Source organism: Diceros bicornis, assembly GCF_020826845.1.
Source record: "Diceros bicornis minor isolate mBicDic1 chromosome 3 unlocalized genomic scaffold, mDicBic1.mat.cur SUPER_3_unloc_1, whole genome shotgun sequence".
Classification (NCBI taxonomy): domain Eukaryota; kingdom Metazoa; phylum Chordata; class Mammalia; order Perissodactyla; family Rhinocerotidae; genus Diceros; species Diceros bicornis.
In genome coordinates this window covers 2,631,691-2,648,991 of record NW_026690897.1, presented here as the reverse complement: position 1 = coordinate 2,648,991, position 17,301 = coordinate 2,631,691, and the positions used below count along the sequence as shown (strand labels likewise).

Below are 17,301 nucleotides of genomic sequence, written 5' to 3'. Positions count from 1 at the left end.
GTTAGTGAAGATGAACTACGTCAGCGGGCTTTCTTGCTTTATGGCTTTTGGCTGGGTTTGGTCAATGGGGAGCCTAGATATGAAATCAGAAGGATGAAAGAGAGTGACATCTGTTCCTGGCTATTTCTTGCAGGAGAACCTGGGGCTGGATGCTACCCCTGACCTCCTTTCAGCTTCTGGAATGCATTACCTCATCTCTTGTTTCTAGAATTGATAATTTTTCACTATCCTTACGCCTTCAGGCTTAGGGGTGTTAGTAGAGCCCTACACTTACCATCTCACTGGGTACCAACCACCTTTTGTGGTCTTCTTACATCCTGTCTGCAACTCCGAGAAGCCCCTTTATGAAAACTCTACTTGAATCATCCTAGTCTCAGTGTGTCCTTTGTTTCCTGCTGAGATTCCAACTGATATGTCAACTCATTGATAGCAGAAGGAAAAGACCTAATAGTGAACCATAAAACCCAACAACATCAGGACCGACCAAGTCTCTGACCACATCACCTTCTACCACTCCCTCACTGTCCCCAACTTGATCTACTCCAGTCACACTGGCCTCTGTCTTCCAGACCTTTGCATGAATATATTGCTTTAGTCACACAAATTCCTATGACTCACTGTCCTAACTTGTTATGCTATCTGTTCAAGTGCTCCTTAACTAAGAGTTTATCCCTTCCTATTCTATGCAAATAAGCAAGATCTCAATCCCTCTTAACTATCTTAAAATGCTTTCTACATTTTCTACATGACACTTATAATAACATGTTTTCTTGATTTCTCTATAGTCTGTCTTTCCCCAATTAGAACCTAAGCGCTCCAATAGCAAAAGTGGAATTTCATTCATTGCTACAGACACCAGTGTCTCCAAAAGTGCTAGACATATAGAATGTACTCAAGGAATATGCTGGTGGTTAAGAGTGTCTACTGTCTGGGCTCAAATTCAGGCTCTACCATTTTCTAGCCAAAGAGCTCAGGCAAGTAACATGCCAGTTTTCTCACATCTGAAGTGGGAATGATAGTACTGGACACTTCTTAAGTTTATATTTAGTACTCTGTAAGTTAATATTCATAAGGCATTTAGAAGAGTGGTCTATCAGAAAAAATGTTTGATCATTTATTAATGTAGTGAAATACTTCGCTATGAAAAAATAAGACCCCTTCATGAAAAGGAACAATTCACAAGAAAAGACCTAATCCTGTATGTACTTATTTACATTACACCCAAATATATAACAAAAAAATGACAGAATAACAAATAAGAATCTGTTTCTCTATAACCGTAGTAGAAGACTTCAGTACACCTCTATCACTAGATAAGTTTGAGAAAATAATCTGAATGTAATACTATATTCAAAAAGAAAATTAGCTTGAGTTTATGAGAAAGTAGTGTCCTAAGGATAGAGCAGTCAGCCGGGTCAAATGATGCTGCGTGCTGAAGTAAAAAAAGAGTAAAGAATGACCACTGGATTGGGCCTCGTAGAAGCTGCTGATGTTCTTGACGAGAACAGATTGAGTGACATACGTGGACAGACCTGATTGAAGTGGGTTGAAAAGAATGGGAATTGAGGAAGAGGAATATTTGAATACTAACAACACTTGCAAATGTTTGCCTTGAAGATTAGCAGAGAAATGGCAAAAGAGTTGTTGAGAGAGACTTTGGGTTTAGGAGAGACAGACTTTAAATGGAATGTACTGGAACATGTAGTAACTAAGTACTGGAGTCCTAGCACAGGACATAGGTCTAAGGAAGAGGTTAGGTGTAAATATATGTGAATTTAGACTTCATTTCATGGGAAACTGATATGAACTGGATAATGGATATCCATTTCCTGAACTGTGCATGAGACCAGTTCTTCAGACATTGGTCAGATAGACCTAAGGGTGACGTTGGTGATATAGGCTGTAAATTACCATTGAGGCTTACCCAAGGCATGGTCAATGACCTCATCCTTGGGTATCACAGGAATCATGCTGGGCTATTTTTGCCGATTGCAATACCAGCCCTTTCTGATGTTGTGTTTTGATGGTTGCAACACCACTCAGTCAATTGCAAGAAACAGAATGTTTGCCTGGGAAAGAAAAAATCCAATCTCAGAATGGGGTAGTTCCCAGAGCCTTGCTGACCCCCATCCCTGATGAAATCTCTGGCACCTTCAGTGGAAGATGTTGCCCAAACGTATTTTTCACCTTTGTCTTTACCAGGGCACAGCGTGCCAGGTGCAGAGCCCCAGGGCAGGGAGGACCCCAGAGCTCCTTACTGAGAGCAGTGAGCAGTTAGGCCTGGACTGGGGGAGTGACAGAAAGAGGACACCGGAAGCAACTCTGACCCACAGTGACATTGAGGGAAGATCTGAGCCAGTATATATTGCTCTTGAAAATGCCCTAGTTCTGATTAATAACAAATCTTCTTTCCATGGTCTTGAATGGCAGAGCACTTTTAGACACGTGTACCATGCACAGGAGTAAAATTTCCCTGCAGAAGGCTACACTGCAGGTCTGTTTCCATCTCTGCTCCCTCAGTCACCACTGACTAGAGGCCTTGCCTCAAACTGTTAAGTCAGCTGAGATGTTCTTTCTGCTGCTTCTGCCCCTCCTTGGGAAATTTCCACATTCCATGTGCCTGATGAGTTATTCGAGCGGCTTTGATTACATAAGGCCCAGTGTCTACAAGGAAGGGAACTTGGTGGTCAGTGGGTTTTCCCCCTTCTATACATTGACCCAGGATTCAGAAATGCAATGGAAATTTCTTTGTGACTTGTCCAAGCAAAGATGTCACATTTTGCGTGTAAGTTCCTGTGTGTGTGTGAATCCCTCTGACAGTTATGAAAGTTGAATATAAAAGCTGTGTTGAGATTCTCCCGTAAACTATGAATCATCAGCTCCTTTCTTTTCCTTCAATAATTATTTGTGGCTTCCTTTCTTTTTCCCTTCTGGAATATTTTCCTTCCAAACAGAAGACAGAAATAAGCATCTTTTATTTTCCCCTGCCTTGGAATAATCTCCATTAGTGATTATTTTCTGAAAGCCTAAAGGATGCAAATTGTAGGGAAAAAACACCAAGATCCTACTGCAGTGATCCACAAGCCACCCTGCTCCTGACCCATATTGTGGGAGGGGAGGGAATCTTTGGGCAAACCATACCTTGGCTAGAAGTTAGTACTAAGAGAAAGTCTCATCATAATGTATAGATTATTCAAAAACGAACTACTTATTGAGATGATATTTATTTTTCTTCAAAATGCATTTACTCAGTATCCTTTATGGTCTAAAATAATGTGGTGTATTCTCTGAAAAAGATGTGTTTTTTTTCCAGTTTTATTGAGATATTATTGATGCTCATCACTGTATAAATTTAAGGTGTACTGCATAATGGTTTGACTTATATATTTGGTAAAATGATTACCACAATAAATTTAGTTAGCATCTATCATCTCATATAAATATAATAAAACAGAAAAAGCAAAAAAAGAAAAGAATATTTTTTTCCTCTTGATGAGAACTCAGGATTTAGTATCTTAACATTCATATGTATCATACAGCGGTGTTAACTATAGTCGTGTTGTACATTTGATCCCTAGTACTGGATCAAAGATCAAGTGTTTAACATATATATACATATATATATAAAATGGAATTTTCTAGATCTTTTTATTAATTGCTAGCCTAATGATACTGTGGTCAGAGAATGCATTGTGTATAATTTCAATGTTCAAAGGCTTACTTGATGGCCCAGTGTCTGGTCAAATGTATGTATATTCTTTGGGGTTCATAATATACCAGCCTTATTTACATTTATATGTAAATATCTGTTAAGCTTAAGTCTTCCATAACTTTGCATATTTTTTTTGTCTTTAATTTGACCATTTCTAAGAGGATATGTTAAATCTCCAAATCTGGTTGTTCATATATGTACTTATGCACATGGGTCTATAAATAATAGCTTTTTTTCACTTTGGGGGGATATATATAATGACTGTTAGTACTCAATCTTCTCTTCCTTTCACCACATATGGTCACCACATATGTCACATATGACATATGGTCACCACCTTTGATATTTCACATGATTTTTGCTTTGAACTCGGATTTTATCAGATATTAACAAGGATACCCATGCTTTCTTTTGGTTCATATTTAAATGGAATATCATTTCTACCTATTTTAACCTCTTCTGTGTTTTGCTTCAAGTATTGGAAAGCATGTAGTTGGGTCCTGTGGTAGGTGGAATGTGCCCCCAAAGGTGACCAATTCCTAATCCTTCGAATCTGTGAATATGTTACCTCACATAGAAAGGAGACTTTGCAAGTGTGAAGAAGTCAAGGATCTTGAGATGAGGAGATAATCCTGAATTATCTGGATGTGTCCAATATAATCACAAGGGTCCTTACAAGTGAAAGAATAAGTCAAGAGTCAGAGTCAGAGAAGGAGTTATGACAATGGAAACAGAGATTGAAGTGATATGAGGATGTTACCTAGGAATGTGAGCAGCCTCTAGAAGCTAGAAAATGCAAGGAAATGGACTCTTCTCTAGAGCCTCCAGAAGGAATGCATTCCTGCTGACACCTGTATTTTAGCCAGTGAGACTCATTTTAGATTTCTCTCCTCCCAAAGTATAAGATAATAAATTTTGTGTTATTTTAGGCCTCTAAATCTGTGGTAGTTTCTCAGAGTAGCAATAGGAAATGAATACAAGTCTTATTTGTAATCCAATCTGAGTGTTTCTGTGTGACTCAGAATTACAGCATCCCAACATTTTGGTTTTTAAAGCTGTATTCACCAATGAAAATAATATTTTAATGTTAGAGCACCAAAAGCCTATGTTCTGCTGTGCAATCTTCTGGAATTGCATGTTGTACCTTGTCAATTAAATTGTTTGAAAATTAACGTTAGACTGAACTTAGATGTGTAAGAGAGGAATCAACCCAAAGATAAGCTGTAAAGCCCACTGCTTATGATGGTTTTCTAATCTGTAAAGAAATAGATGAAAAGCTGCAAGTTTACACTGCTCCTCGGACTCTGAATTGTTTTTACTCTTTTAGAAAAACATAGAGTCATAAATTGCTTCTTCCTCTTTATTTTCTCCCTAAGACTATCTCCTTATTTATTATGGTACAATTTCCCTGCTTCTGGTAGTATGTGTTTCCTAAGTCTGTGAGGCAGGCAGTTTTAGAAAGGTATATTGCAGAAGTTTTGATGATACCATTCTGTACTCGACTTGCCCTTCCTTCAAGTTTTTCTTATGCACTTCCCTGTCCTACCTAGTTTCTTTAATGGATTATAAACTTTTGCTTCATCTCACTATACCTGCACATGCCCATGACCAACCTCATGTTGGTGCCACTGTATGAAATAGTGTTTGACTTGTAAACAAATATGCAAATGGGTTCTTTCCCCTTAAGCATCCTTTGCGCCTCTTCTTTCCACTAATTCATTTTAGGATATTGATCTATCTCTTTTGAGTCCAGAGTTGTAAGGCTTGATCTTCCAAGGCTTTGGGAACATCTTGTGCGTGTGCTCCAGATTCCAAAGTCATGAAGAGACAGCCATTGCTCTGGAATGAACAAGTTGCTTAAGTCAAAATGCCACCCTTTACTCTTTTTTTTCCCCACATGAGTTATGCCTGAAGTGCATGACTTGATCTTTATTTTTAATACTATGGCTTGGTACAGGTTGAACTTCAAAAACTATCATTATGTCCTGGTCTTTGTTTTTGCCATCGAGGAGATCAACAGGAGCCCCCAGCTGCTCCCCACCCTGTCTCTGGGTTTCCATGTCTACAATTCCTTCCACAGTGATGTCAGCACCTTGGTGAGCACCCTGAGGTGGTTATCGGGATGGGGTCAGATGATCCCTAATTACACCTGCCAGGCACAGAACAAGAATGTGGCTGTCACTGCAGGAACCACACCAGCATTCTCTGCCCACATTGGGACACTGTTGGAGCTCTACAAAATACCACAGATATGAGCGTGGTGGAGGGATGGATCTGGAGGGACTGAAGTTTTCCTCCTTGGTGAAATTCTGTGGCCACTCATGTGGAAAAGAAGAAAGTGGTTTTGCATGTCTCCCTAAGGAAAAAACCTACCACAGATAGTTCTTGAAATGGTGGATTCATTATTTTGGTGTGTGAATCTGAGAGAGGGATGAAGTAGCCTGAGGCTAGCATCACTGTCTAAAGCAGACCACAGGAGCTTCTGGAAGTGTGGTTGCCCAAATTCTCTCAAAGGAGTGGAAACTAGATATTCTGAAATAATCATACCCTAGTTATTTATCAAATAGTTAATAAAATTTTATATGTAAACATGTACTTAAAACCACTTTACACTCTTCAAATGCTTTACAAATAGTCACAAATTTAATCTTAATATAAGACAATGAATAGGTAACGTTATTATGGGACTTTTTAGAGATATAGAAACTAAGATGGATAGAGGTTATTTAACCTTCTCAAGTGCGTTAAGCTAGTCACATTAGAGTCAGGATTTGAACCCAGGCAGTCTGGCTTCAACGCCAAGCTTCCCCTCAATCACTTCTACCATCAGATAATATTGCTTCATACTCACAGTGTTAGCACCAAGAATGTAAGTTTAGCTAACTGATCATATGAATTTTGTTGAAATTCTGTTTATTTTTCTTCCAGAGAACTCAATATGGAACACTTTTTCTCTTTTGATTCAGACAACCTATGGAGATTTTGATCCTGTACTGAAAGGTAAGGACTAGTTTTCCTCTCTCTATCAGATAGCTCACAAGGACACATCTCTAGTCTTCAGAATGGTCTCATTGTTGACACATTTTGGCTGGACCTGGGTAGGAATCTTAGTATCAGTTGATAAAAAAAGTGAGCAGTTCCTCTGGGAACTTAGAAGAGAGATGACTATGAACGGTGCCTGCCTGTGACTAAGATACCTGTGAGCAAGAGGACGTACACTTCAAAAGATTGGACATGCATAGCCAGAAGCACAGACTCATCAGCCAATGTGTTTATCATTTATGGTGACACAAGTAGATTAATAAATGTGGGCATTGCAGGAAAACATTATTTAACCACTCAGAAGGTGTGGATCACTACACCACAGTGGGATGCTTCTTTTATTCCATGTCATCACTTTTTCGATACCTACCATGGGAGTCTTTCCTTTGCGCACCAGAACTTTGACATATCTGGATTTAAACACTCTCTATGGACAGTTAGCCCCTCTAAATACCAAGAAGACTTTTTCTTTACCAAATGATGCCTTGAACATTTCAACTGCTCATTTGCAGGAACTGAATGTGGAAATTTTTGGAGTGTCCATTCAATGCCTCCCTGGAGTCTCTGCCAAAGGAAACATTAGACACGACTCTGTCTGGATCCAGCTACTACATCTATGATGCTGTGGATGTGGTGGCCTGAGCCCTCCATGAAATACTTTTTATAAAAGCAGAACAGGGGTCCATAATGAATGCAGGCCAGCTCATGTTTCTCCCTTAGCAGGTAAAATTCTCCCTTAAATAGGATTCTCATTATTGTTCTTTTAGGATCCGAGAGTTATTTTATTTGGGTATCGAATTGTGATTGTCACATTGTCACAGATCAGCAGTGACTTGTGCATAATGAATTACTGTTCTTTCTTACAGGTTGCAAGTAAACCTCTAATGATTGTAGGGTCTAATTAGCAACAGTGTCAACTCTTTTAACTAGAAATAATTGATTAAAAACTTTCACTGTGAGAGGTAAGTGTTCAAGAGAAAACAATGACAATTCATCCCAGGGAATTAAAAAATTCAGGGATTTCCAAAATCTAGTTCTGGCCCTATCCCTTGATATCTTAAATGCTTCTGGGGAAAGGACAATTTATTTGAACTTCCTGCATTTTTCTAGAAAGGCTACTGATAGCTAAATAAATATTTCCCCATTGAAATTTAAAATGACTTTTGGAAGCAAGGAGTTTGATCCCCTTTTTACAGATCAGAACCCCAATACTATGAAATATATTTTAATTCCCCAAGTCCTTATCAATTCTACTTAGATGAATTTGTACATGAACCTAGACTTATATAAATCCAAAACCTATGAATAATGTGTCATGAAACTCTTGCTTTCAGGTATGAGGAAGTGAATGTCATGTCAGATCTAAATACACACATTTGTTGTGAATATATATTTGTTCATGTATATATACAACCATATATATAGTTATGTATTATACAAATATCAGTTGTACATTTATATAGAAATTATATCAATTAATGCGTGAAGATTCTGTACTAGGAGCTTTCATCTCTTCTCTCTCATTTAATAAAATATTTTGTTCAAAGGTAGGAAGAAGCAGGCTGTCTTTCTTTGTCTCTTCTTGAGCTCGAGGAAACTCCCTAGCACCCCTAAAGCAAACCTCATTGCTCAAGGTGCAGCTCAGGTTTAGCCCCACAGCACTCCCTGGACGTGGAATCTTCAGGAATGGTTTAAACCTCACCATGTGCTCTCTGAGGGCAGACAAGAATGCCTGCTTCCTTAAGCGTGCAGAATAGTAAACACTCCCCAAATTGAACTTATTCAGAGGATGACTAATATAGAGGGGAAAAAATCTAATTGCTGGGCAACTCAGTATCCCCACCAGTTCGAATCTGGGTTTTCTGCCTTCAATTTCCATGCTCATTTCATTTCCCAATTATGTCTCCCTTTTAGCTCCACCCATTCCTAAGAAACACCCAATTTAAAAAAAGCACTGGAGCTCACGTGTCACTGGATGAGAAAAGAAACTCTGTGTCACAGCATGTAATTCTGAACTATATGATTTTCCTAAAGGTCTTGGACTTCAGGTGAAAGTAAGGGAGTTTGTTCCCCAGGAACCACGTGGTCAAGGTTTCATCATACATGAGGAGCTGATAGACTGGGCCATGGGATTCAAAAAGGTTGCAGACAAGTCAATCTTGGATTAATCATCTACATCACAAGATAGAGAGCATATATGAAAATAATGGTGAAATCATTTAACTCATAACAAAATTCTCATTTGTTGATATAATTTTTCTTACTGTCCAAGAGATATTGAAAGGACACTTGTAATTAAAGAGATATTCCGGAATTTTGAAATGCTTTATACATTACAGCAGGACAGTGAGGCTACCAATTTAATAGGATGAGCTGATAAAAAATTGATTGAATTCCCATTTAAGCTGAAAAAGTGTCAATCTCACGTGCTTGCAAATTTATTGCTCTGCATGCATTGTGCCCTGAAGATATAACAGATGCTGACGACCTAGACTTTTGATGATTTAAAGATACAATTCAAATTGTCTTTTGCCATACGCTTTTCTTCCAGAAAACAAATTTTATTCTCTTTAACGAAAATCAAAAGAATTGACATTGAGGGGTTTTTTTTAATATTTCAATATTTTATTAATTTTCCTTATATTTCCATCTCTTCATCCCAACTTTATACATTCTTGTAGAAAAATTCACCATCAGAAAAAAAGATTCTTTTGGCTCCCAAGGAACTGCATTCTTCCTCTTCTTCAGATTTCCCTTTAGAACTCAGTCTTGTAAGCCATCCCTCAAGATGCTATATTATATCATTCAAGCCTGTCCCTGTGTCTTTGGTGTATAATCTACCTGACATTAAATACATTACTAAATAAATTCAATAATTACAATTTGTACTAATCAAACAATTCTCATATAAATGCATTGTATGAATTAAAATATTATTTTTTATTAAGGTAAAATCTGCTTATAGTTCAAAAAAGTAATCCTGGAATACCATATTCAGAATCACATTTGTTATTGCCAGATGCCCCATTCCATAAAACAAACAAGTGTCCTAGTCATTGAGATGGAAAATTTTTTAAATCAGTACGTATTTTCGTGTTGGGAACTCTTTTCTGCAGATTGACCTTGATTTTAATTTGCTTTCCCTGGGTGCATCAATCATGTCAAATCTTATAGGTGATCTCTAAGATAAGTTTTGAGATAATTTAAACAATATTATCAATTATTCAATATTATTAAATAAAAAAATATTATCCAATTATATAGTATTGTTCAGTATCATCAATAATTCTCTTCTTTCAAACTCCCCACTCTGGGTGTAGGACGTTCTGTCAGCCAGGATTCAGGAACATCCCTCAGGAAGAGAGAGCTACCTGCTGCTTTGTCTGTGTATTGTGCCCAGAGAGAGAAATATGTAATCAGACAGGTATGAACTGGCAAAATTACACAATCACTTTCTCTCACCTCTTCTTTGTCTCCAAATAAAATGTAAAGGATCTGAGAGTAACCAATAGCATCACATTTCTTCATTATTTTCTATTATTTTATTCACTCATTCAATACATTCATTTAGGAAATCAATACATCGTTTCCATGTTGGGAGTTACCTTGATCTGGCTTCCTTATACTCACATTGTTAGGTTCTGCTGAAGCAGCTCTTCTCAAGGGAATACAACCCTTAAACCACATGATGTGTTAGGCAAACACTTAGAGATTCCGTAGCACCGTATACTCATCTGGATCACAGAATAACACACATGGAATTACGATGGAAGTAAGCGTGGGTGTCTTTAGCACATGCCTCCTATTCATATCTTTACACCCAAGGTGGCGAGCACTATGCCTTACACATAGTAGGTGTGCAAAAACCAGAACTAAAGATTCAATAAATGAATGGACATATTATATTATTATTACTCTAGTAGAAGACATAAACAATGAACTGAGCATGCAAACTTGATAAGATAAAGGCTCTGCTTTCCAAGAAATCATAGCGAGGTACATGTGAAAAAGAATAGCAGGGCAATTTGAAAAGTGCCAAAATAAAGGTAGTTAGAGGTTAGCAGAGTCAACAAGAGTAGATAGTGTTACTTGGATAAATCAGATAATTCTTCATGGAAAGCTTATGTTTGAGTTGAGCTTTTAAAAATATGGGGGGATTTTTCAGTTAAAGATGAAGAGGGCCTCTTGGCAACAGATGTTTGAGCAACAAAAGTTATGCAAGATTAATAAGTTCTGGAGACCTACCATCCAACATGGGCCGATAGTTCACAATACTGTACTGTAGACTTAAAAATTTACTAGGAGGGTAGATTTATGTTAAGTATTCCTACCTCAAAAGAAAAAAAGTATTTTAAAAAAGGAAGTTAAATAAAAAAATTAAAGAGGACAGGAGGAAACATTTGGGGGTGATGAATAGGTTAAGGACTTGAGTAGTGATGGTTTCACGGGTGTATATTATCTCCGAACACATTAAGTTGTATACATTAAATATGTACAGCTTTTTGTATGTCAGTCATACCTCAATAAAGTTTTTTTAAATGTTTTCATGTGGCATATTCAGACATTCAGAATATGACTAATATGACTGGAATGAGATGATAAAAGACTGATCATGGATGATGATGGAATAGGTAAATAATGAAAAAAAATCCCATCATATTTAAAGTACAATATTCCAGTCTTACCAAACAAAACAGCAAACAATTCATATATACTTATTACCAAAGTTGTCTCTACATTGCTAAATGTTCTGTCCAGTAAGATAATTCATGAAATAACATATTACAGAAATAATAATGGGCTGGAGGAGAGAGCATGTTTACAAATTACGTTTGTTGTTAGAATGCATCTGGCTATAAATTAAAAAGAAAAAAATCTAAAAGTGTCTTTTAAAAAATATTTATTATATCCCATAAAAAAGACCAGAGTAATTTACTACGATGATTCTTTGTGCCAGAAAAAATAAAAGCACAATTGTTGCATTATAAAGATGGAGAAGGAAATAGGTTTCATTCCATTTGTTATTTACTTGATGAATGATGTCATAGATATCACTTTTTACAAAAAAATAGTGAAAGAATTAAAAAAAAGGCCATGATAGAATGACTCCAGGTTTAGGGAAAGGAATGAAGAAAAGCTGTTCAACATCCAGCTACCTGTACAGTCTAGGGGTGCACGGAAAGCATCGCCTCCAGCCCCGCCCCTGGAGCTGATTTCCTCCCACTGTGAAGTCGGCCAGACTTATTCCAGCCCCACCCCCGCCTCTTCCCGCCCCTGGAACTGGTCTCCGCGGACAACCTCCTGGCCTGGTTCCGCCCGCAGCCTGGTCCCGGCTCATTGCCCCGCCCGCACCCTTGTCCCCCCCCACCCCCCGGCCTGGTGTCACTCACACCCTTGTGCCCGCCCACAGCCCGCCCCTAGAACTGGTTTCCGCCCCTAGATTTCGTCCCTGTCCCTGGTGCTGACCCAGCCCGCGTCCCAGCTTCGCACTCACTCTAGACACTGGAGACCTCCCCCGAGGCTGGGGTGCGCGGCCCCGCCCCGCCCGCCGCCTCAACCCGGAGCCCCCAAACGTCCGTCCTCCCCGAACGCCCGCCCGAGACCGGAAGCGGAAGCGCGGGCGGCGCCGTGGATGGAGCGGGAGGTCTGCGCGGTGTGTCCAGTCTTCTCGGCGCGGACCGCATTCCCGTGGACCTTCGGCCGAAGGGGCGACGCGCGGTAAGCGGCGGGCGGTCCCGTCTCCGGTCGCGGTCCAGGGAGGGGCCTGGGCCGCGGGCAGCCCCGTCACGGCCCGGCGTCCCTCCGTCCCCCCGGAGCCCCGTGTACCCCGGGCTGTTCGCTCAGGGCGCCCGAGGCTGCTGTTCCTCCCGGCTCTGGGCGCCGCCGGCCCCTTCTCAGAGTCCCCGTCACCGTCCTCCGTGTGATTTTGTCCCCAGGGGGCTTATCCGCGTCTGGAGGCGGTGTTTGGGTTGTTACAAATGGGGGCGCTCCTGGCGTCTAGAGGGGGAGGCAGGGATGCTGCTCAGCGTCCTCCAGGGCCCAGGACGGCCCGACAGAGAATCATCCGGCCCCAGATGTCAATGGTGCGGAGGTTGGGAGACCTGCTCCAGGGCCTGAAAATCTCCCGAGCCCTGAATGAAGTGTGGGAATTGTTTCCCAGTCAGCGAGCCACTTACAGGGGCCATAAATGACAAGCTTGTTTAAAGGGTCCGGAGTCACCAAAAAGTCTCTGTCCAGCCAAGTGAGTTGAGCGACTCAAGTGCACACAGCACGGAGCTGCTTCTCCCATCTTGGGGAGCAGGTGGCTGGACAGGAATCGGGAAAATCCAGTCTCAGCCAACAGTTACAGTTAAATCAGTAAATACGAAAAAGAAAAGTAAGTGGGGTGGGCTTTCCTTCCATCACCTGTATTACTCCCTGTAAAAGGCCTCAAAAGCAATCTTTGCTTTTTTTTTCCGTTAGAAAAGAAAAGTGTCTGTGGGGCTCAAGTTTGAGTTGAAACCAGGCTCAGGGTCCACCTGTCCTCGCTGATCCGTGGATTTCTGTGTGACCAGGTGAGTACCCTGTGGACCTGGTACCAACAGGTTCCGGCAGCCTCCGCTGTGCAGAAGACCTGCCAGTGGGCTTTCCTGGGCTCAGGTTGTCACCACATGGACACTGAGAGTGAGGGTATCATGAGAAAAATTATTGATGTTTGATGGATTATATTCAAGGGAAAGATGGTAAGGTGTGTGAGGCTCTGTGTGTGTAAATAATTCAGAAAATAGTTATTTGCAAAGAAGAACACATTAAACAAATATATGTAAATATGTGTAAATATGTGTAACATAGACTTACCTGCATTCCGAATTCTCAAAAGTCAGGATTCCATATATAAATATAAATATATAAATGTTTTACGTGTATATGTAGTATTACAAGACATCTCATTAAATATTAGCAGGGATGCTCAGCAACATTCCTCAGGCCTATTCAATTTGACTTCTAAAGACCTATAAATGCTCCACAAAAATTCAAAATCTTACAGACACCTGGAGAAAAATATGATTTGAACTTCTTTATGTTAGTAACAGAAATGTAAAGTTAAATTGACCAGCAGCCGGATTTATTTTCAGCATATTGTTGTTGTTTATGAGATTTCAAATCATTTGGAGGAATATTAAGCAACACTTTTTAGATAGAAGGGTAGGGCACTAGTCTCCAAAAAGATTGTCCTCTCCACCTCACATTCTAAAGGGAATTAACTTTGCTTCTTGAGTCCTTTCTGAAATAACAGTCTGGTGATTCACGTTGAAGACAATCTTGTTAAGTAATTTTATATATAATTGTTGGCCTCTCCTAATTGTGTGTGTATGTCTGTGTGCCTTTTTCATTCTAGCATTCCTGGGACGTTCTTGAGGGAATGTGTGCTTGTCATGCAGTAGATATTCTTTGAGTGCACAATTTATGGTGACCCACCATCCTCATTTATTCAGAACAGAGGGGTTTTCCAGGACACAGGACATTTAGCGTTCAAACCAGGATGGTTCCTCATCTGATGAGCCAGGCTCTGGGCCAGATGCGTGGGGACCTGGAGAACCAAACAGACCTTGTCCCACCTCCATGGGATTTATATTCTGTTAGGGAATTTGGATTTTAGACAGTTAATGATGAGAGTGATGTGGGAGTTTGGCACAAGGGGACTCAACCTGAGGGGGCAGGGAAGCCCTCTTGAGAAGGACTGATATTTAGCTTGAGAGCTAGAGTTGGGACTGGATTTAGGTGGTTGGAGGGTTAGACTGGAGTGAGGGTGTGGGAGTGTGTTCAAGAGAGCGTTTCAGGCAGAGGGACCCGCATGAGGACACCCCTGAAGCAGAGAGCCTGGTGTGTCCATGACCTGAAAGAGGGATGGCTGAGCCGAGTCAACACAGGGGGAGGGGTGTGAGCCAGACCAGCGAGGGGAACAGGCTGGACCAGGTCAGGCGTGACTTTGGACTCTGTTCTAAGACCAGTGGGAAGACAGTGGAGAGGTGCGAGCAGATGGGTGATGTGATTGGCGTTTGGTCTAAGCATGTGGGTTAAAATGGACTTCATGGTTAAGAATGTAGACTTAAGAGGCAGATAGGAGGTGTTGGGAAGAAGGTTACGAATAAGGTGATTGTTCCCTAGGCCTGGATGATGGCTGTGGAGTAGGAAAGAAGTAGAAAGAAAAGACCTTGGAGTGTAGAACCGCGAGAAGGTAACGGTACTTTCTTGCCTGGATGTGTCAGATGGCACAGGGTAGTGACTGTGCTCCTCGCTGCTGTCCGTGCAGACCTGCAGGCGCCCCCTCACCCAGGTCTGTGTGTTCACCCCACTTAGCCACTCACAGGCCTCCCTCCACATCTTAAAGGAAGTCAGGCCTTACTTGTGAGGGGGTTGTTTCAGACGGGAGACACCGAGGAGAGCCCCTCCAGGCATCAGAGCAGCCCCTTCAGCCTCTCCCTCAGGCTGCTACCCCTCCACTCTCTCGCTTTCCACCCTCAGAAGGACCCCTGCTCAATATTCCACGTCCCCATGTTCTTCCTCCCTCAGGCTTGAGAAGGGTGGGCAGCCAGTGGGGTGGACATCATCTGTACCTTCCACTCTGACCCCCGCAGGTCCTGGGCTGGACAGAGAGCAACTCTACTGGGAGCTGAGCCATGAGAGCCAGGGCGTCCCCCACCTGGGCTCCTTCATCCTGGATGGGGACAGCCTCTATGTCAGTGTTGAGGGGCTGGGCTACAGCCGTGCTCTCTGTCCCTATCATAGTTCTGTGTTGCCTCCATTGCTCTAAAGTGAGCTGTGATCCATCTCTGTCTCCTTCTGGTCGGGGTGCAGTCTTCTGGGGTGATGACTGGGGCCAGCCACCTTCCATCTCGTTTCATCCCCCCTGAACACCCCTCCACTCTTCCCCTCTGCTTTTCCCTAAGCTTTTCCCACAAAGCTCCCTACATCCTCCCTCTCCCTTAATCCTTTATGTTCACCCCAACTCTTGCTCAGCTCCTCTCACCTTCTCTCCACAGCTGACACCTATGGAGCTGTGGCCCTGACTACTACCAGTGAGTATTCCTGGCCCTCATCTCCTGGGTTCCATCCCCATTTGGGGTTGGGGAGCAGTGGTTCTCCTGCACCCACTGTCCTTGGTGAGAGAAGGACCTGGAAGGGCCCTAACTCATCCCTTCTCTCTCTCCCGTGTTCTGGTGGAGAGTTCCAGCCCAGGGTGAGAAAGCCTTAGTGACAGACGTGTTCTCCACCACATTCTGACCCCACGTGGTTTTCACTTTAATTCTCCTGAAGCCCCGCCCTTGGTCCTCCTTTTCCAGGTATCCCGTATGTCTGTCCAGTGTTCTGCCCGTCCATGTGTCTCTCCTCTGGGTTCAGTCTCTCTTGTTCACATATCTCACTCTCTTGGGCTCCTCTCATCCACAGGCTTGCTCATCCCTCTACTCACACAGTCACCCCTCCCCTCACTCTCATTTATGCTTCACCTGTGAATGGTGGTCCTGGGAAAGCCACTGCTGGAGCCCGGGTGAGCCTGGGGGCTCCTCCCACTCTGTCCCTCCCTGAGACAGCCCTCGAGTCCAGCTCCCGAGCCGGCCACCACGTCCCTGCATACTTGATCATCAACTGTGCCACCAGAAGCCACCACAGGTGTCTGGGGGCCCCTTTTCCTTCCCAAGAGAAGCTCTCCAGCCCCACACCTCCACCAGCCAGTTGTGATCCAGGAGCTGGGCAGCCACAGTGTGAGATTCTGGTTTTGAGGAAATGGTGCTGATCACAAAGATTATACCAATGATTCAGTCTGAGGCCAGCCCTCAGAGAGCCCCTAGCCTCGTGAAATTAACACACCAATATAACACTGTGTGGGAGGTTTCGGGAAGAGGCACTGGCATAGTTTGCAGAGGAAGAGCTTGCTAGAGAAAGTTGCACCTGAATAGAGTCTTTAAGAATGAGCAGGAGAGACTGAGGCAGGTAGAGGATGAAGAGTTTTTCTGGCAGAGAGGATTCCATGAGCAAAGGCTTGCGCCAGAAACAATATGCCGTATGGGGAGAATTGAAACGAATTTGGGTTGCGTGAAGCATAAAGTTGAACCCGCAGTACATGGATAAAATGAGACTGAAAGGTCAACAGGAGCCAGATTGAGTAGAGCCTTGAGTGCCAGGTCAAGAAGGTTGAACTAGACACTGAAGGCCATAGGGAGCCACGGGTGGTACTAGAGCAGTGGTGGCCCTAGTGAGGTATTCATTTCAGAAAGATCCTTCTAGTGGTCCATGTAGAACATCCTTTAGACAGAGCATCCAGTGAGCCTGCTGGGGTGTTGGTCCGGGTGAAGGAAGTTAAGTCCCCTGAGCTGGGACAGGGATGGAGAGGGAGTGTGTGTGAGGACCAGTGTTCAAGGTGAATGGGTGTTACTGGGAGGGAGGAGGAGCTGAGCAGATGTGCTGGTTCTGACTTGGGTGACCACACGGGTGGGTGGTGGTGCCCCTGGGAGAGAAGACGCCAGATGATAATGAGTGCAGGACTCTGGTGTGGTCTCAGGCCAGCT

The 17,301-nt window shown here is 42.4% G+C and overlaps 1 long non-coding RNA gene across 4 annotated transcripts; it reads left to right on the top strand.

Moving 5' to 3' along the window:
- The first annotated feature begins 6,404 nt into the window (after window positions 1-6,404).
- Window positions 6,405-16,066, top strand: LOC131402022 (uncharacterized). Of its 4 annotated transcripts, none has more exons than XR_009218193.1 (7): window positions 6,405-6,712; window positions 7,267-7,477; window positions 7,621-8,388; window positions 8,669-8,808; window positions 10,075-10,178; window positions 13,217-13,308; window positions 15,778-16,066. It is a non-coding gene; the product is annotated as an uncharacterized LOC131402022 (long non-coding RNA). The 4 variants fall into 4 exon arrangements; XR_009218191.1 differs by having other exon boundaries at window positions 7,621-7,716; window positions 8,302-8,808; window positions 15,778-16,064; XR_009218192.1 differs by having other exon boundaries at window positions 7,621-8,802.
- Window positions 16,067-17,301: the final 1,235 nt, after the last annotated feature.